Source organism: Triticum urartu, chromosome 3A, assembly GCF_056163025.1.
Source record: "Triticum urartu cultivar PI428250 chromosome 3A, HENAU_Tu73, whole genome shotgun sequence".
Taxonomy (NCBI): Eukaryota; Viridiplantae; Streptophyta; class Magnoliopsida; order Poales; family Poaceae; genus Triticum; species Triticum urartu.
The window spans coordinates 415,209,157-415,231,339 of NC_141875.1; positions in this window are offsets into that span (position 1 = coordinate 415,209,157).

Consider the following 22,183-nt stretch of genomic DNA (forward strand, 5'->3'; position numbering starts at 1 on the left):
AGCGGTCGGCGCAATCCAGATGGCTCCGGGGCGGTTTCTCACGACGTCTCACTGCCAGGAGGAGGCATGCAGGCGCCCTGGTGGCATGGTGTTCCGTGCGTGCACGCGCGTCGGCCACGCGCCTGGCCGACTGGCGCCAGGAGGACGACGGCGCCTGGTGGGCTGGGCTTCTGTTACAGGAGCAGGCCAGGTGAGGTAAGCCCAGGTTAGCTTCTAACCCTTTTCTATTTTTGTTTCTATTTTCTAATTTGCAGTTTGCTTTTGATCCAGTTTTAAAACCAAATCAATTTTATAAATATTGAAAATATTCATGAGCACTTTCTGAATTAATTCGGTGGCCCACAAATAGTTCCAACATTATTTGAGCATTTAAATTATTTATACTATTTAAATGCCGAAAGTCAAACACAATAAGATTTAATTCAAAAATCCAGAATGTCTTAGAAATATGTGCATAATTTTTGGCAGAGATTTTCACCCTTATAAAAATGATGCACTTTTCTAAAGGGCATTTTGGGTTCATTGAAGTTATTTTTAATTGAACCTAGTTGAATTCATTTGGTGCTAGGGTTTCAACATCCCCATTTCAAATTCATTTGAATTTTAAACATGATGACATGAAGATCAAGCAAAGACAACAAGGGCTGATCTAGGGCTGTGACAAGTTCCTTATGTTAAGAATTAAATTGTTGCTATTGCACTCACACATGATAGCCCTATTATCTTTTTGAATTCTCCAAACTGCACTATATCGTTTAAGTTTGCTCTTATTAAGGATTACATTGATGGGTTGCCTTTTCCCATTGCACATGATGATTTTGATGAATATAATATGCATGTGCTTGCTGCTCCTACATGCAATTATTATGAGAGAGGAACTACATCTCCACCTATCTATGTTTCCAACATGATAAAATTGCAAGAACCTGCTTATGCTATGTATTGGCCTTTACTACATGTGCATCAATTGTTCTTTATGACATGCTGATGCATAGGAAGAGAGTTAGAATTCGTCATTGCACGATATATATTGCTTGGTACTCACTACTAAATGCCAAGTCATTTCTAATTAAAATTGGCTTTGATATACCTTGGAAACTGAGTGGATCCATTACTTGAGAACTTTATGCCTAGCTTAATGGATTTAAAGAAAGCGCTGCTAGGGAGACAACTCGAAAGTTTTAGAGAGTCATTTATTTCCGCTTAGTGCTTTTATAAAGTTTAAAAACAAAAAAAATATAGAGGGGAACCTAAAAATCTTTTTCTAAAAGAGCAGCGATTGAAACACTACCATAGGATGCTACTAACGCGACACTACGATCAGAGACCCATTTGACCAAACTGTGTGCGATGTAATAATCGCAAATGGTGGTGTAAAATAACCATCCAAAAAGGTGCAAAACATTTGCGATGGCGGAGCCATCAGACACGGTTCAGATTTTAGTTGCGTGTGTGATGCAGGGCATACGGTTCAGTCCAATGAACTGTTTGCGATGAGGCAGAACAAAAGAAACGGGAAGCCTGATGAAGGTGTGTGCGATATACAGTATACGGTTCACTCAGATGAACTATTTGTGATTAGGTAACACAAAAGAAACGGTCAGCCAGATCAAGGTGTGTGTGATTGAGGGCATACGCTTCAGAAGGATTAACTGTTCGCGATTAGGCAACAGAACAGAAACGGGTCAGCCAGATCAAAGTGTCTGTGATCGATGGCATACACTTCAAATGGATGAACTATTTGTGATTAGCCACAACAAACTAAAACAGTTAGATAGATCAATGTGTGTGCGGTATACGGGCACACACATTCTAATTAAAAGAAGCATGCGCGATGGTAATAACGAGCACGCACGGTTGTTGGAACAAGACGTGTGCTGACATTGCCTATTGCACTGCACCCTATGGTGCAAACGCCACATACGCGGCCGAGAAGGCGTACGTGCCCATGTTACGCCTTCCGGGAATAGTGTCGCACTTATAACCATCAACAAATTTTGAGCATGCGTCCCATCACATTCCAAATTGCAAACCTGTTCACATCGATCAAAACCTAAACGGTTTCCCACTTAGGAGCGTATTACTACTTGGTTCTAATACTACTACTCCAAGATGACTACACATTCCTCCTCAACTCCTCATCCACAAAAACAAAGTCATTCATAATCGTTCCCTTTATGTCTGCCATGGCAAGCGTGAGTTCTGGGTTGAGAGATTGCCACCAGGGAGATGCGAGCATGGAAGCAGAAGCACGAGAGATGTGCCGCCTCACCGCGAATGCAGCCGGCATGTCCCACCGTGCGGCCGTAGCAGCACAGAGGTCCCGCCGCACCGCTGAAGCAGCACACAGGTCCCGTCGCGCTGTCGATGCGGTAGACTGGTCCGGTCGTGCCACGGAAGCAAAAGAGATGTCCCGCCATGCCGAAAATGCAGCAGAGATGTCCTCTGGCGCCACGGCAGCCTGGGAAAATGTCTCACGGGCAGGCAAGGACTCTTATAGGCGCATGCATGCGATCATCCATAGCCAGATGGATCAGATCTCCGGCTGGGCGAGGTTGCAGGACGGCATGAAAGCCTGTTTCGAAGAGGCTGCTAGCGTCATTCGGCAACTAAATGAGAGCGATGCAAAGCTCCGGGCCGAGCGCGACCTGCTGAGGGTGAAGATCGTCGGAAGTGCGGAGCAGCAGGAGGAGACCACTACCTTGTTGAAGAGGACCGGCGTCATCGCCGAGAAACATATGGACGAGAATGCCATGCTGCGCATCGAGCGCAGAAGGCTGGTGGAGGAATCCGTGGATGCTGTCAAGCAGCATCTTGAGGACAAGAAAGAGCTCATAGCCGCTCGCCGCGGAGACTAGTTCCCACGGCCTACAGCAATGTAGAGATCAACGAGGCAGATCATTGTCTTCCTTCTTCTTTTATCGTTGTGTATTTCAGGCATTGCCGCATGTGGCTTTTTTTTATTATGTTCCTAAATATGTAAGACAATTATTATCCACTGTCATCATCCTTATATTCATCATGCTTGCTATAAGTCATAGTCGATGCTATATAGGTCCGTCAGATCTTACATCACGATCCATGCAAAACTTTCTTTTCAGATTTTCATTTTTCTCTCTTAAATCTCAGTCTAGTGAGACACATAGCCAGACCGTACAACAGGGGCTCGAGCGCCATTAATGGAGACTTTGATAGGGAGGTGCGCGGCGGGTAGCGATCAAAGGGCTCTCCTCCCGATGAACACGCGCAGGGGTCTGATCGCATGCCTCCCGTACTCAAATAGCTACCCCACACGGCACCTCCTAGCCAATAAAAAAAGGGGACGTGTAGCGGCACGTAAATGGCAAATAGAATGCCTACGGTTTCATTAATACTTGTGTTTCCGATTTGAAACGTGACAACACTTATTCCAAAATGACTTTGTTGATTGTTAATGTGTGCCCCTTCGCAAATCAGATAGAAAAATTACCACAGCATGTTGGTGCCATGTCATGATTCCATGCCAAGTTTCATGATTTTCAGGCGTGTTTTAGATTTACAGGAATTAAAAAACCAAGTTTCTCAATCTTTCCGGCTGAGCCACGATGCCCAGATGTTTGAATTTCATTCCCATTTCTTGCATGGGACCTAGAAATTCACCCAAGGACACACATGTGATTTTTCAACCAACTTTGGTGCACTTGAGCCTATGCTTGTAGTTCAAATTTGAATTATGCACATTAAATGCACAGAAACTCAATTAATGTATAAAAAAAGGCCAAACGAACCCGGAATAATTCAAAAATTTAGCACGATACTTCTATTGGGCTAATCTGCCTATGTAAAAAAATTAAGGCGGGAGAAGGCAGTGTACATATCTCGTTTCGCACACGGAGGTGACACGTTCCCTCTCGGAACCACGAGCCTTCTTGAGAGAAGCCCCGGTTTGCAAGAAGCTTACACCAAAGCTTGTCCCAATTCTGCCAGAAAAATTACCGCAGCATGTTGGTGCCATGTCATGACACCATGCCAAGTTTCATGATTTTTAGTCGTGTTTTGGGTTTACAGGAATTAAAAAACCAAGTTTCTCAATGTTTCCGGTCGAGCCACGACGCCCACATGTTTGAATTTCATTCCCATTTCTTGCATGGGACCTAAAAATTCACCCAAGGACACACATGTGATTTTTCAAACAACTTTGGTGCACTGGAGCCTGTGCTTGTAGTTCAAATTTGAATTATGCACATTAAATGCGCAGAAACTCAATTAATGTACAAAAAAGGCCAAATGAACCCGTAATAAGTCCAACGTTTAGCACGGTACTTCTATTTAGTCTAATCTGCCTATGTAAAAAAATCAAGGCGGGAGAAGACAATGTACATATCTCGTTTCGCACAAGGAGGTGACACGTTCCCTCTCGGAACAACGAGCCTTCTTGAGAGAAGCTCCGGTTTGCAAGAAGCTTACACCAAAGCTTGCCCCAATTAGGCCAAAAGAATTAGTGGAGCATGTTGGTGCCATGTCATGACACCATGCCAAGTTTCATGATTTTCAGACGTGTTTTGGATTTATAGGAATTAAAAAACCAAGTTTCTCAATCTTTCCGGCCAAGGCACGACGCCCAGATGTTTGAATTTCATTCCCATTTCTTGCATGGTACCTATAAATACACCCAAGGACACACATGTGATTTTTCAACCAACTTTGGTGCACTGGAGCATGTGCTTGTAGTTCAAATTTAAATTATGCACATTAAATGCGCATGAACTCAATTAATGTATAAAAAAGGCCAAACGAACCCGGAATAATTTCAAAATTTAGCACGATACTTCTATTTGGTCTAATCTTCCTGTGTAAAAAAATTAAGGCGGGAGAAGCCAGTGTACGTATCTCGTTTCGCACACGGAGGTGACACATTCCCTCTCAGTACCACGAGCCTTCTTGAGGGAAGCTCCAGTTTGCAAAAAGCTTACACCAAAGCTTGTCCCAATTTGGCCAAAAAAATTACCGCAGCATGTTGGTGCCATGTCATGACACCATTCCAAGTTTCATGTTTTTCACGCGTGTTTTGGATTTACAGGAATTTAAGAACCATGTTTCTCAATCTTTCCGGCCAAGGCACGATGCCCAGATGTTTGAATTTCATTCCCATTTCATGCATGGGACCTATAAATTCACCCAAGGACACACATGTGATTTTTCAACTAACTTTGGTGCACTGGAGCATGTGCTTGTAGTTCAAATTTGAATTATGCACATTAAATGCGTAGAAACTCAACTTATGTATAAAAAAGGCCAAACCAACCCGGAATAATTCCAAAATTTAGCACGATACTTCTATTTGGTCTAATCTGTCTGTTTAAAAAAATTAAGGTGGGATAAGGCAGTGTACGTATCTCATTTCGCACACGGAGGTGACACGTTCCCTCTCAGTACCACAAGCCTTCTTGAGGGAAGCTCCGGTTTGCAAGAAGCTTACACCAAAGCTTGTCCCAATTCGGCCAAAAAAATTTATCGCAGCACGCTGGTGCCATGTCATGACACCATGCCAAGTTTCATGATTTTCAGGCGTGTTTTGGATTTACAGGAATTTAAAAACGAAGTTTCTCAATCTTTCCAGCCAAGCTATGATGCCTAGATTGTCGGTGTTCTGGGAACGGGGGTCCCCAGACTTGCCTGCCTGCAGCCTGCGGCGTGGCTCAAGTGGGGGCCCAGCACGGCCCATCTTCATTAGCTCAAGCTCAAGACCCTCGCGAGGTGCCAAGCCTCGCAGGGCGGACGACAAGAAGCTTCCTCAGAGGCAGCCACATCAGGCAGGCTCGCGAGGAGGCAGAGTGAGCAAGGCAGGCGTACCTCGCGAGGAGCCCGTGACGCAAGCCATGACGATCGAGACCAGGCGGGCGCCAGCCTGCGCAGTGTCCTTGTTTCCCCTTTGGTGCAAAGGGGGCAAGCACAGGCCAAGGCATCGGGCAAAAGTTACCATTTCGGTGCAACGAGACCAAGACCAATAGAGCAGCAGGACGGAGGTCAACATGGAGCCCAAGACGGCATCATCACCAGTGCTTTTGGCAGCCGAAGACCACCTTTGGTCAGGATAACTTGTACTAGATGTTCCCCATCAAAATGGCCAATTGTTGGCGCCCTTCCCGCTCATTATTCGGGGAGAGGCCTAGGGCCTCTATAAATAGAGCTAGCCACCAGGGGGAGAGGGACATCGAGAGATTGAGACAGGGAGACATTGAGAGGGGAGAGAGAGCAGAGACATCTAGATATCTGATAGAGCCCTAGCAGAGAGAGAGAGAGGCAACTGAACTCATCCAAGCAGTTCATCGCACCAGCTCAAGAACACCTCTCGCGAGGCTTATCTTCCCTTATACTATTCATCATCAGCCCCTGAGGCAATCAACCACACCACACATTGGAGTAGGGTATTACACCACAACGGTGGCCCGAACCAGTATAAACCTCGCGTCCCTTGTGTTGTTCGTTGTTCTCAGCTTAGATCACGCGAGGAGATTGGACATAGATCGGTAGGGGAGAGATCTCTGCGTGCACCCCAGTGTTCGAACCTCAAGGGTCTGCCGGAACCCGAAATCCGACATTTTGCGCGCCAGGTAGGGGTGCGCCGGAATCTTTCTTCCGCTGTTCACGTGTGATCTTCCGTCGTGTCCATGGCTGACGCTCGTCGGGCTCGCGCCGAGCGCCGGGCTGCTCTCGCCACCCGTGTCGCCCAGACGGCACCCGTCGGCGGACGCCCTCGTCGTTCCCCGTCGCCTGCCGCGAACGCCGCCACCGGCCCAGCATCCTTCAGTACGGCGAGAGGGCCGCACTGCCACACCATCGCTGACTCTAGCCGCTTCGTTGTCCCATGCCTGTCGCGCCCCCGCGGACGCGCACGCCGCATTGCTCCTGGCAAGAGAGCTCCTGCACTACCGCCCCGTCGACGACCTCTACGAGGACTGGCTCGCCCGCATCACCGAGCTCGTCAGCGCCGCAGGGGGCTCCCCCTTGCCATCCTTCTCGGTGCCTCGCCCTCCATTCCGCGCACGAGGCGAGGATCAGGAGGTGCCTCCGCCACCTCCTCCCCAAGAAGGCGCCCTGGCTCCAAGGCGCGCAACCCCAGGGCGAGACCCTTCGCGTCTGGCGCCTGCGCAGCAAGAAAGGATCTGCCAAGAGATCCATTGTCCCCAAGAACGTGCTCGCGCGCTCCCAGCGCCGACGCGCCAAGATTGCGTCCCTGCACCTCCACGCCAAGACCCTGCGCTGCTCCAAGAGGCGGCGCGCGGTAATCCCCAGGAACAAGCCCAGCACCAGCAAAAGGCACCGGTGGCCACGTCAGGCTGCCGCACCCTCATCCCCGAGCAACGCGGCGTCGCATGTCCTGGCAAGTTCAAGCCTGACCTGCCCCCTCGCTACGATGGCACAGCGGACCCCGCAGAGTTCCTACAGCTCTACGAGCTATGCATCGAAGCCGCCAACGGAGACGAAAGGGTCATGGTGAACTGGTTTCCCATGGCCCCCAAGGACGGGGCCCGCACATGGCTCCTGAACCTGGCTCCTGGCACGATCTCCTCTTGGGACGAGATGCGCACTTGCTTCATCGCCAACTTCCAGGGCACTCGCGACCGGCCCCCGGCCGTGAGTGATCTACGCTGCATCAAGCAGCAGCAAGGGGAAACCCTGCAGAAATACATCCAGCGCTTCAACAATGCTCGCCTCAAGATCCTCAAGGTGACTAAAGAAGCCATCATCTCGGCCTTCTCTGATGGCGTACGCAACATCAAGATGAAGGAGGAGCTAGCAATCCATGAAGACCTATGCACATCCCTGGAGCTGTTCCACTTGGTGACCAAGTGCGCCAGGGCTGAGGAAGGGTGGTGTGACCGACCTCGCAAGTATCGCTGGCAGGACCAGCCTCACAAGGGAGGCTGGAGAGATCAGCCTCGTGAGGATCGCCCGCACGGCAATGCAGGCCTTCCTCCTTTGGCGCCGCCACCAAGGAGGAACGAAGGCCAGCATCAAGACAAGGAGGCTGGGGGCTTCCAGGAGCCGCGCGCAATCGCTTGCATCTTGGGTGGAGAGCAGGCCCCAGCCTCACAGCGCATGTTCAAGCAGTTTGCTCGCGAGGTGAATGCAGTCCTCCCCAAGCTTGAGGCCATGCGCCCTCTCAGGTGGTCTGCGTGCGCTATCATGTTCAGCTCAGCAGATCAGCTCAAGTGCGCGGCAACGGCCGGAGTCCTCCCGATACTTTGCTCCCCAGTCATCAGCAACGTGCAGGTCACCAGGACCCTCATTGACGGCGGGGCAGGACTCAACGTCCTGTCCGTCGAGACGTTCGACAATCTCCAAGTGCCGTACGATCAGCTTCAGCCGACCAAGCCCTTCTCAGGAGTCACTGACGGTTCCACTGTTCCAATAGGGCAGGTTCGCCTTCCAGTCACCTTCGGGCAGCGCAACAACTACCGCACCAAGCTCATCGACTTCGACGTCGCCCACATCCGTCTGCCATACAACGCCATCCTCGGGTACCCAGCCCTGGCCAAGTTCATGGCAGTGACTCACCATGGATACAATGTCCTCAAGATGCCAGGAAGCGGTGGAGTCATCACCGTACCGTGTGAAGAAAGGGACGCAGTGTGTTCACTTGAGCGCGCGTTCCAAGCCGCAGCAATTGGAGACCCAGACCACAGGAACGGAAGACTTCCAGAGGCGACTCTTAAGAAGAAGAAGGTTTCGCCTGGCCCAAGCCATAAGGAGGCAGTCGCCTCCGGAGGTGTTGTGTCAGGATCTGCGCCCAATCAGGGAGCGCCACCCTCTCTCGCATAGGAAGGTGCGCCCAGCGCCCTCCTCAGGCAGGACTCAGGGGCTCTTTCTTGGAGAGCCACCGACTTTGCCAAGGTCGCGAGGGAGGCGCTCGGGCACCACGTGGAGGGGTGCTTCCAGGCACGTTTCCCTCTGGAAGGTACAAGGCAAGGAAGACCAAACCCACAGGAGTTCATCGCAAGGAACACCCAGGAGCTACAGGAGTCGAGAGTCATGCGTGGCAGCCGCCGCTTGCCTGCCGTAGCCCCACATCCAGGCGAGGATGGTTGGCTACGCGTCTGCATCGACGTGCCAGGGCTCAACCGAGCCGCGTCTTAGGAGAGCCTCTGGCCTTCACGCGTGGGGCGTTACGAGGGTCCACCCCACAGCTACGTTCGCATGCCTTTCGACCTGCCGAACGCGGTCGCCGCTCATCAGCACCTGCTGAGGAGCATTCTGGAGGCCCAGGAGGTCAGGCATTGTGCGGTCCTGGCGGAGATGGAGATGGCCCTCGGAGACCCACCTGCGCCCCCGGAGCCTCTTGAGGCTCCTGGGCCTGGGGGCTCATGAGGATCGACGTCCTCATCGCGCATCGCCTGCTTATTCAACATTAGTCCATCTTCAACGGCACCAGGTGACATCTTTCTAAGTTCCGTTTTTAGTTGGGAGCGCCCACAGGGCCGCATCATTCCCAGGTCGCATGGGTCCATCCCTGCGGCATGTATCGGTTTTTCTTATGCTCTTTACTTACCTTGTTGGGGGCGCCCCTCGGACTGCATCATCCCCGAGCTACTCGGGCCTGGCCCCGCGGCGTTTGCTTTTCTTGCGTCTATTTAAAATGGATTTTCTCCTGCGTGCTTAACATACCCGACCTAATCGCCTGCTCGATTGACGCCTACCTATGGAGCCGCTCGCTCTGGCACGGCATTTGCGCACGGGTCCGTCCCTACAACGCAGATAAACCTGAGTGGTCGAGCTCTGGCCGTGGCAGCCCCGCAAGGCGCCACCTCACCAGGCCCTCAATGCCCCAATCACTTCCCCGGAGAGACCAAGGGTTGGCTGGCAACCGTAATGACAGGTCTTGTTTCTCTTCATGATTGGTGTGCAGGACCTACTCCAGGAGCAGCACTGGGGACGTCGCGAGCTGTCCCTCCCTCTCTCCGGCACGGAGCGCTTGCATGTTAAAAGGGGGGCGCCTGAGCATCGTGACTCATGGGCTCCTACTAGCTCTCCAGCCCTCACCCCTTGGCCTTGACCCACGGCATCGCGACCTGTCATACCAGCGGCGGCTGAGCTCGCTCGAGGGCCGGGACCTGAGGACGTAGAGCATTAAGGAAAGTGTGGGGGAGTGGGAAGAAGCTCGCGAGGACCTAATCCAGCAGCGCTTCAGCTGCCACCGCTCGGGCTGGGCGCTTCGTCAAGGAACTACACCCGACTCAAGAGATAAGTCACGCCCTTACAGGAGTTGGACCAACGCAGCGCCAAACCCTCGCCCAGTGCGGCTCTATCATGGCAACATTGCCTTCCTTTCTTGCCCAGCGAGGGCTGCTTGAGCGCTAAAGGGGACCTCCCGAGCATCGCGACTCGGGGGCTCTTACCGGACCTCGGGCCGCTCACCTCCTGGCCTTCACCACGGCATCGCGACCTGGCATACCAGCGACGGCTGAAGCCTGTCTGGGGACTGGGACCTATCAGCATAGAGCGCCAAGTCCTTGTGAGGATAGAAAGGGGGAGCCGAGCCGAGACATGACAAGCACCTCACATTGATTCATATTAAGACATAATGCCTGCAAAAGACATGGCATGCGCCTTACATACCCCCACGGGGTGTTGCTTCGATTCCTTGCAGGGAACAAAAGTACTAATCCTAAGGAACGCTAATCGCCCGCACCTCCGCAAGGGACGCCCTCATCAACAGTGGGCTTCCCAACGCCGGCGCCAACCCCATCCAGATCAGTGGCGTCGGTGGCTGGACGCAGCTGCCCCGCTCTGAGCACGGCGCGAGCTCGGGGGCTTGTAGCTGTCGTCGCTCGTCTCCGGAGTCATGAGGAGCTCGGGGGAGCCGCTCGATTCCCCAGCTCCTCCGTTGCTGCCTGAGGAGCTGCTGGAGGACCGATGGGTGGGCCAAGTCCTCGCCAGTTCGTTGCCCCTGCCGCTCTCCCTGGGGCAGCACTCTAGCTGGCGCCCTTCAGCATCGAAGACCTTGAAGAACATCAGGGAGGCGCCGTCGTATTCAAGATGAATTACAAGGGCACCTACCATTCAGCAGACCCGGACGATTTTGCCCTAGCTCCGGGTCATGAAGACCTTGCCCGGAGCAATGACCGCGACCTCCGCTCCGGTCACAAGGGTACTGCAGTCAGCGTGCTGCAGCCAAAGCTCCAGAGCCCCGCTCGGCGGCATCTCGAAGGCAAAGGAAGGAGGAAGGTGAATCCAAGAGCTTGGAGGCATGGCGGCGTGGAGCACGAGCTCGCGAGAGGAGCGCTCGGCGTGGACTCCAGGAGGAACGACGCACACCACCGTGACTTGCCGGTGTCGACGGCGGCACCGCCGGTGTTGCTCGACGCCTTCTCCCCCAGGACCCACGACGCGGGCGTACAAGGGTAGTGGAAACCCAGGCGGCGGCTGCTCATACCAGGGCCTTGGTGCCTCCTGCTGAGCACCCTCATCTCGATGGCAGAGGACCAGCCGCTTCTTCGGCGTAAGTATGTCAGGACCCTCTCGGGGGGCCTTTCCCTTCTCTTCTGCAGAAAACCGGCGGATTGGTGCCATTGACATAAGGAGAAGGAAGAGCGGGGAAGGAGAAGGAAAGGAGTAGCAGGAAGGGATGGACTGAAGGGGCTCACGTGGCCCCGTACTTATGGCTGGAGGAGGCGAACCGCCGAGCACCACGATCGCAGGTAATCATGACCGGTTTCTCTGCATGCAGGGATTTGTCAAGTCGTGCGGTCGCCGAGGCGTCATGGGGAAGCGCCCACGTCCAATCAATCACCACGCGACGCCCAAGGCCGCAGGCTATTGGGGCCCGCGGCGCTTCGCGCTTGCCTCTTCGCTTCCCTGCTAGGCCAAGCTCGGGCGCGCCTTGGCCCCGGGGGCTACTGTCGGCGTTCTGGGAACGGGGGTCCCCAGACTTGCCTTCCTGCGGCCTGCGGCGTGGCTCAAGTGGGGGCCAGTGCGGCCCATCTTCATCAGCTCAAGCTCAAGACCCTCTCAGCCAAGCCTCGTGGGGCGGACGACAGGAAGCTTCCTCAGAGGCAGCCACATCAGGCAGGCTCACGAGGAGGCGAAGAGATCAAGGCAGGTGTACCTCACGAGGAGCCCGTGACGCAAGCTGAGGGAGTCCTGGATTAGGGTGTGTTCGGATAGCCATACTATACCTTCAGCCAGACTCCTGGACTATGAAGATACAAGATTGAAGAATTCGTCCCATGTTCGGAAGGGACTTTCCTTGGCGTGGAAGGCAAGCTTGGCGATACTGATATGCAGATCTCCTACCATTGTAACTGACTTTGTGTAACCCTAACCCTCTCCAGTGTCTATATGAACAGGAGGGTTTTAGTCCGTAGGACGACATACACAACAACAATCATACCATAGACTAGCTTCTAGGGTTTAGCCTCTTCGATCTCGTGGTAGATCTACTCTTGTACTACCCATATCATCAATATTAATCAAGCAGGACGTAGGGTTTTACCTCCATCGAGAGGCCCCGAACCTGGGTAAAACTTCGTGTCCCTTGCCTCCTGTTACCATCCGGCCTAGACGCATAGTTCGGGACCCCCTACCCAAGATCCGCCGGTTTTGACACCGACATTGGTGCTTTCATTGACAGTTCCTCTGTGTCGTCGCCATCAGGAAGGATGCCTCGCCCCGTCTTTAAAGACGACACCGTTGCTAAGGGAGCTTTGGATGTCGGCCAAACCCTCCGGCTAGGTGGTTTTCTTATGACCGCCTGTTCGGCTTCTACGCCGACGATGACCTCTCGAGCCATCAAAAACAATCTTCATGTCAGCTCGGAACTCGCCGAGCAATTAGATCTAATGGAGCTCTCCTCCATAAATGAGCTCCGATCGCTTCGCCGCCTTGGGAGTCGCTACGGATTACGACCAGATTGGGCCTAAACCCGATCTGAGAGAGATTAACTCTCCCCAAGTCACCCATCATGTTGCCGTGGTAGAGGGACAGTGTGGCGACCCTTCATCTATCTTAAGGACTCGCTATGTCCGGATTCCCGATCCCTCCAAGCCGGATACCCGCGGAGGGGAGGATATCACTCAAGACCTGAACTTAGAGTCAGGCGACGGGCTGGATTCATTGGACAACATCCAGGAATCCAAATTTTCAAGTTCGGAAATTCCTCGGCCTCTGAGCCTCAGATGGGGTGAGGCTTCGGATTTAATTCCTCCCACCCACCCCAACATAAGCGATCTGTCCAAAATCAGGCAAGAGCCCGATGAAACAGTACATCATTACTAGGCCAGATTCCTCCTGGTTAAGAACAGGCTAAGGGGCTGCCGCGAGGAAGACGCAATCTCACTCTTCTGCAATAATTGCACGGACAAGGGAATACTCAACGCCATAAGTCGCCGTGATATTACACACTTCGCTGACTTGGCGTCCATTGTACGAAAGTACTGTGCGATGGAAAGCGCCTGGAAAAGCGAAATCAAATTTTGGGACAATCCGCCCCTGAATACAAACCCAGTCCGAAATAAAAGGGTGCATCATCACCAAACACCCGGGTCAAGCACTAAAAAGCAAAAACCCTCTACAGGGCATGGAACCGTACTAGAAGGATGGCTCAATGGACCCTGTAAAATTCACAGTACAGAGGACGCCACACCAACTCACAGCCTCAAAGCATGTTGGATACTCCGGCAGGTGGCCAAAATTGGCGAAAATCTCCTAATTCCGGAGGCCACAGAAAGCCACCCCAGAGACACCAATACGGTATTAACAGTCTTAAAGACTTTTGCATCAAATAATATGCGAAAAAGGACACTCCGCAGCCTTGCCGAAGTCTACCAAGTAGCAACAATAAACCCATGGCGTGACACGGCTATCACCTTTAACGCCAGTGATCAACCTAAATTCCGAACAGCCCGAGCACCAGCCGCATTGGTCCTCAGTCCAATAGTGGATGGCTTTCGTCTTACCAAGGTACTCATGGACGGCGGCAGTGGATTGAACCTCATTTATGAGGAAACCCTTCAAAAAATGGAAATAGACTGGAACCGCATTGAGCGAAGCAGCACAACCTTTAGAGGAATAATCCCCAGCCAGAAAGCGCGCTGTACAGGAAAAATCACACTAGATGTGGTGTTCGGCACGCCGGATAATTACAGGTACGAAGAGGTCATGTTCCATGTGGCTCTGTTCAGCAGCGGTTATCATGCTCTGCTAGGGCGGGAAGCATTTACAATCTTCCAAGCAATACCCCATTACGGGTACATGAAGCTCAAGATGCCCGGGCCTAACGGGATCATCACTCTCGCTAGTGATTTGGACATAGCACTCTGCGCCGGAAACAAGACAGCCGCACTAGCCCTCGAGGCACTATCCGAAGCCTAGCGGCTGAGGAACTGACTGCGCTGCGCTCTACAGTGAATAGGGACGATGTGGTACTTGACAAAAGATCCAAGTCCACCTCCTTTAAACCGGTGGACGAAATAGTCAAATTCCAAGTCCATCCAACGGACCCCAATAAAACAGCTTCCATCGGGGCATAGTTAAACCCTGATGTAGACGCCGCACTGCGAGAGTTCCTACAAGAGAACTGGGACATTTTCTCCTGGCACCCTTCAGACATGCCAGGAATCCCACGCAGGCTGGCCAAGCACAGCTTAAATATCCAAACAGGATTCAAACCTGTCAAACAGGCTCTTTGGCATTTTTCCAAACCTAAGAGACAGGCCACGGGAGAGGAGCTAGCAAAGCTATTGGAGGCTGGATTCATCAGAGATATAAAACATCTGGACTGGCTAGCAAACCTGGTGATGGTACCAAAGAAGGACTAATCCTGGCACCTGTGTGTTGATTTTAAAGACCTTAACAAGGCTTGCCCAAAGGATCCCTTCCCCCTCCCCTGCACCGATCAAATTATCGACACTACCGCAGGACACGATTTGTTGTGTTTCCTCGATGCATATTCCGGCTACCATCAAATCAAGATGGCAAAACCATACCAAGCCACAACGGCATTTATCACACCATACGGCCCATTCTGCTTCAACATGATGCCCTTCGGGCTCAAAAACGCCGGCGCAACATATCAGCGCATGATTCAGACATGTCTGGCAAGCCAGATCGGCAAAACAGTGGAGGCATATGTAGATCATGTGGTCGTCAAAACAAGACATGTTAATCTCTAGTAGACGACTTGAGGCTCACATTTGATAACCTCCGAACATATGACATCAAGCTCAACCCAGAAAAATGTGTTTTCGGCGTTCCATCTGAAAAGCTCTTGGGCTTCATTGTATCCGGTAGAGGAATTGAAGCACATCCAGCCAAGATCCGAGCTCTGTCGCAACTGGATATCCCAAAGGACCTCAAACAAATACAAAAGTTAACCGGATGCGTGGCGGCTCTAAGCCGCCTTATCTCCCGCTTGGGAGAAAAGGCCCTACCCCTTTACCGCCTCCTTCGGCGCACTGAACACTTCAAATGGACGGATGCAGCCACGACCGGAGTCGACGAAATAAAAGCCATACTGGCAACAAACCCAGTCCTGGCCGCGCCAAACATTAGGGAACCAATGCTATTATACATTGCAGCAACACATCAGGTTGTAAGCGCAGTGCTCGTCGTCGAATGAGAAGTGGACGGACACAAATTCCAACTTCAAAAGCCGGTCTATTATGTGTCCACTGTCCTCACTCCCTGCAAATCACGGTACCCGCATTATCAAAAGATTGCGTATGCGGTATTCATGGCATCCCGGAAGCTACGACACTACTTTCAAGAGTGTTCAATAACAGTAGCCTCGGAAGTACCACTTAACAATATTATAAACAACCATGACGCAACGGGCCAGATTGCAAAATGGGCCATTGAGCTCCTCCCGTTCGACATAAATTATAAGCCACGGCGAGCCATCAAGTCGCATGTCTTGGCCGACTTCGTCGCAGAATGGACGGAGGCCGAACTCCCTAAAGAGTACGTCACATATTCAAATTGGATCATGCATTTTGACGGCTCCAAGATGTTGGCCGGACTGGGGGCCGGCGTCGTTTTGACGTCCCCCACAGGAGACACAGTTCAATACATACTCCAGATTATGTACACGGACTCCAACAATGCAGCCGAATATGAGGCCCTCTTACATGGTCTCCGGATGGCAGTATCCATGCGCATTCAACGCCTAGAGGTGCGCGGGGACTCGAACCTCACAAAATCCCAAATAAATGGAGACTTCGATGCCAAGGATCCAAAAATGGCAGCTTACCGCAATGCCGTCCTAAAAATGTCAGCTCGGTTCGAGGGGCTTGAAGTTCACCATATAGCCCGGGAAAATAATCAGGCGGCAAATGTCCTGGCACGCATCGGCACAAAACGCGATGTAGTCCCCCCCAACATCTTCTTGGAAAGGTTGTTCAAGCTATCCGTAGTATGGGAAGGGGAGCCGAACAATAACAGCCCGGACCCAACCGCACTGCTCGACACCGAACATCCTGACACAATCGAAGGCTCTGCCAATGAAATAACACCTTCAGCCCATGTAATAATGGCCGTCATCGCCACGTGGACAGAACCATTCCTCGCCTACCTTACTAGGAAGGAACTCCCTAAGGACCAAAATGAGGCACGCTGCATAGTGCGGCGATCCAAAGCCTACAGAGTCCACGAGGGAGAGCTTTATAAGAAAAGCACTACCGGAGTCCTTCAAAGGTGCATCTCCGAAGAGGAGGGGCGGAACCTCCTGGCTGAAATTCATGCCAGACTCGGCGGTCATCACGCTGCAGCTCGGTCCCTTGTAAGCAAGGCCTTCCGTACAAGCTTTTATTGGCCGACAGCCCGGGCAGACGCTCAGGACATAGTCCAACGATGCACCGGTTGCCAGCTCTTTGCAAACCAAAGCCATATGCCACCCACCGCCCTCCAAACTATCCCCATTACTTGGCCCTTCGCGATCTGGGGGCTTGACATGGTTGGACCCCTTAAAGGCGGAACCCACAAGCAAAAATACTTACTAGTCATGGTGGATAAGTTCACCAAATGGATAGAAGCCAAGCCTATTAAGATGGCTGAATCCGGACCGGTGATAGACTTTATATCCGGGGTTGTACACCGTTACGGCGTCCGCCACAGCATCATCACTGACAACGGCACGAACTTCACGGCCGACGAGGTAAAACTCTGATGCAAAAACATGGGCATCAAGCTCGATTATGCTTCCGTCTATCACCCACAAACTAACGGCCCGGTCGAACGTGCAAATGGTCTTATCATGAGCGGCATCAATCCCAGATTAGTGCGGTCCCTCAAGGAATCTAACACGCACTGGGTAGAGGAGCTCGACTCCATACTCTGGGGGCTGCGGACCACGCCGAATCGCACCACCGGATACACACCATTCTTTATGGTGTACGGCGTAGAGGCAGTTTTGCCTTGCGACATAATTCATGACTCACCTCGAGTGTGCATGTATGAAGAAAGAGAAGCTGAGCGTGACGTGGCAAAAGCCCGTTCCGCATTCTATCAACAACAGGCTCGAAGATACCAAAGCAGAGAAGTACGGGCCAAAAATTACAACGTTGGCGAATTAGTTCTATGACTACCGGACAAGAAAAAGGACAAACTCAAGCCCAAGTGGGAAGGTCCCATCATAATTGACCAAGTCCTGACTGGTGGAGCATACCACCTGCGGGATGCATTGGATAACCGACTCGAGCCGAACCCATGGAACGCAGCCCGTCTCCGAAGATTCTACAACTAGCACCGGACTCTGTGTTCTTCTCCTTCCTCTGTCCATTTTTTATATTTTTTCTATCTTACATTTCTCTTCTTCTCTCTCTCTCTTATAGCCTTTAAAGGCTTACACAGTGATGCGCTATCCGCGCTCATTAAACATGGGGGCTTCTTTAAACAGAAGCTTATTCATACGGGCTTCATGCCCAACACATGTGTCACACTTCCACATGTACCTTTTATTCACCATTATATGCATCGATATGACTTAAGTTTTGGCCAAGCTGGGTTGCCTAGCTCCTGTGCTTACCCCTACGTTCCCGATTGTTCGGCATGGTGGTAAAGGGAGCACCTCTGCGATTGTTACTGCCGGCTCAGCCGGACGTGTACCTGAGACTGGGTGAAGCCGAAAGCTAGCGCTCTTAAGGGAATATTCGGTCAGTGAACTAAAGATGATCTTTTTTATTTTATTTATCTATACGCCCCCAGATGTTTTTCCTGCGTTTCTTTTCGCAGCATGGACATGCACCTTAGGGCATGCCTCCCAGGGAATGGAACCCCTAACGGAACTATTCTCCCTGGAAGATGTTTCTTACTAACCATGTAATATAACATAACTAGTCGGGCACTTGTCTGTTCACGCACTAATGACCCCTACGCCTGGTATCCATGCATTCCCCGGTTCCTATATAACTGCATGGGAATTCGGACACACTTCGGACCGTCAGGTCCCGAGGCTGAAGCGAAAAGGTTGGCCATGACAAATGATCTACAATCCGGCTAGAAGGCATTATAAATTTCAATTAAATTACATAGTCATTTTGACAGATTGTATTCCTCTTCAATACCATCTAACAGGCTATCTAATTTACAGTCCTGCTAGGAATACATTGCGGCCAACTCTACTTGGTCGTATACTAAGCTTACAGGGATCTCCTTCCCGTCGGGCCCTACAGGACCGACCTCGGCCATGTGCTTGGGGTCAGCCTTTGCGTACCGCGTCTTCACCATGGCCCAGGCCTCCCTAGCGCCTTGATGGTAGGCCGATATCTTCCACAATCGTAAGCGCCGCCGTGCTCCCTTTAGCTTCTCCGCAATCTCTCCAAGACCTTCGGGCATGGAGACGGATGGCCACAGGGCCTGGGCGACGCCTTGCATCACCTGGCGAACTCGATCGAGCAGTTGTGAGAGCTCGGGAAGAAGGTCACCCGTAGAACTGGGCATCTCCTCTGCAGGACGACCTGTTAGCACACCTACAGACATAGCTCTATTAGTCGACTTCCCCGCCGAACTTTCTTTCAAAGGTTTGTTCAAGCACTTACTAAATATGCCGCGCCGAAGCCGCTGATTCTCCTTAACGGAGTCTGACAGCTGGGCACGAACATCTTTCAGCTCGACGCCCAGCTTGGTGTTGGCATCTTGGAGATCGTTCTTCTCCCGCCTCACCTTTGTCAGCACCTTCTCACCAGCCTTTAACTGGCGTAGGAGGTGTGGCCTTTCCGGGTTCAATCCGGCGCCATTTGCAATTTCATTTGTCAGATTCGCACCCATGCCGTGCTTCGCAAAATACTCATCTTTCGAAGTGTATATTACCAGAGGGGGTCTCCTTGGGCTCCCCTGCCGCGGCTAGTGCAGCCTCAAGTTGGGCTTTGCACTCTTCTAGCTCCTTGGACAGTAGGGAATTCTTTTCTGTAAGAACCTGCATAACAAATGATCCTTAAATCAGTTATTCAAACAGTTTCAAGTCTCGGGGGCTACTGGTATATATATAATTACCAAATTTTTTTACCCATATGTCTTTTACATATTTCTCCGTGGCTCTAGCTAGACCATTTTGAGCGGCACGGAGGTACGCATCTCCCGAATTGAAGGCATCTAATGCCCCTTGGGAGAAACAAGCGTCGCGAAGGATTGTCCGGCGACGCATGTGGTTCATGGCACTCTCCACCTCGGAGTTGGTGGCAGACAACCCGTCCACATCCTCCGTCGGAGCAGCGCCTGGCGCGCGCCTTGCGTTCACCTCCGCCTCTGGACCAGGCTTTGGAGCCTGGCTGGTGGAGGCGCGATTGGAAGCCTCTCCTGATATAGTCCGGCGAGGTCTATTTGTCCTGAAGAGAGCACGAGTGTCAATGTGCCTCGAAGGTATAACACCTGGGATAAGGGGGCACGCCATACCTTTGCGCTAACGCCTCGGTCCGGACTGCACTTCTTTTCTGCCCACGGGGCCCTGCAGCCCCTCGTTGGCTTGTCGCCGCAGGTTCGGCCTTCCGCCTTAAAAACCTCCCCTGCAAAGTTCGGTTGTAATTAGGAAACTGAAAAAACGAGAGGGCGGACACCTATTCGGGGTACTGGGACTTCAATCTCAGTTACCTGGGAGGCCGGGATTAGCCCTGGGTAATCGGCCATAATGGCCACCAAGGCGTTGTCCTTGCTCAATTGATGGAACACTCCATCAATCAGCTCCATAGATATGTCCGGATCCTCTTGAGAGGCCGGGTCGAGGGACCGTCCTGGGTCCTCGGGTTGTGGAGGAGGGCTGCTTATTTCCTTAACATCCCGGCGCAGTTCCTGCGTTGAAGTCGTCAGACTGAATATTTAACAATGGGAATACAAAACGGGTGGGCAAGTAAATACGACCGCTTACCCAGCTTGGGGTATTGTGCATAGAGAATCCACCCTGTGGGTTGACGCGAAGAAATTCCTCCTCTTCTCCCTTATACAAAGTGGACAGGATCTTTAGTAGAGCGGCAGCTGAATCCGGCCCCTTATGGCCGTAGCGGGTGGCGTCGTCCTCCCCTTTGAAGTCCCACATGGGGTGGCTTCTATACTGAAGCGGTTGCACCCCCCGCATAATGCATTCGTCCATAACCCCGATCATGGTTAGTCCAGAATGGGCTAACAATCTTATTCGGCCCATCAGGTAAATGATGTCCCTGTCACTTTCCCTCTGAGGGCTCCGTGGACGCCAGCTTAGGCGCTTCTTCAAGGGAGCACTGTCGAATTCAGGGAGGCCGATCCGGACAGGATCCGGCAGCGGGACGTCTTCTATATAAAACCATTCCGAGGGCCAATCTTCGGACGCCTTCTTTGGGGTTCCAGACAGATATCCGGAACCGGCGATGCGCCACACTTCGGCCCCGCCCACTTGATATATTGACCCCTTCTTAGAGCGGGGCACAAGGAAGAATAGCCTTTTCCATAGCCCGAAATGAGCCTCGATACCCAAAAACAGCTCGCAGAGGGCTACGAAGCCCGCGATATGCAATACGGAGGCAGGCGTGAGATTGTGTAGCTGGAGGCCATAGAACTCCAGGAGCCCCCGGAGAAATGGATGGATTGGAAATCTGAGCCCCCTTATTAAATAAGGGACGAGGCACACCCGCTCTCCTTTGGAGGGATTAGGGGCTGTCGGATTTCGGGTTCTAGCAGACCCTTGAGGTTCGCACACTGGGGTGCGTGCGGAGATTTCGCCCCCTACCTGCTTGCACCCCTCCGCCTCACTAAGATCTGAGCTATGGAAAGAATAACACGAGAGACACAGGGTTTATACTGGTTCGGGCCACCGTTGTGGTGTAATACCCTACTCCAGTGTGTGGTGTGGTGGATTGCCTCTTGGGCTGATGATGATGAACAATGCAAGGGAGAACAGCCTCGCAAGGGTCTGTTCTTGGCTGGGGGGATGAACTGCTGGGAGGAGTTTGGTCACCCGTCTCTCTCCCTCTATCTCTCTCTGAACCTCTCCCAACCTCACCTCTCATGGGTGGCTGGTCCTATTTATAGAGGCCCTAGTCCTCTTCCCAAATATCGAGCGGGAAGGGAGCCAACAATGGCGGGCTCATTTGAAACGGGGATAGCTAGTACCAGCTATCCTGACAAAAGTAGTCTTCTCCTGCACAAAGCTCTGGTGGTGACGCCGTCTTGGGCTCCACGATGACCTCCGTCTTGCAGTCCTCCTGGTCTTGGTCTTGTTGCACTGAAATGGCAACCTTTGCCTGATGCCTCAGTACTCCGCGGCTGTGCTTGCCCCCTTTGCACCAAAGAGAAAAAGGAGGACACTGCGCGGGCTGGCACCCGCCTGGCGCCCTTGGTCGTCATGGCTTGCGTCACGGGCACCTTGTGAGGTACCCCGCCTTGATCTCTCCGCCTACTCACGAGCCAGCCTGATGAGGCCGTGCCTGAGGAAGCTCCGCGTCGTCCGCCCCGCGAGGCTTGGCCCCTCGCGAGGGTCTTGGGTTTGTGTTGGTGAAGATGGGCCGTGCTGGGCCCCCCTTTGAGCCACCTCGCAGGCCGCAGGTAGGCAAGTCTGGGGACCCCCGTTCCCAGAACACCGACAGTAGCCCCCGGGCCCAAGGTGTGCCCGGACTTGGCCGTGCAGGGAGGTGGAAGGGCTAGAGCGAAGCGCCGCGGGCCCTAACAGCCTGCGGCCTTGGACGCCGCGTGGCGGTTGATTGGACGTGGGCGCCTCCACTTCCCCATGGCGCCTCGGCAACTG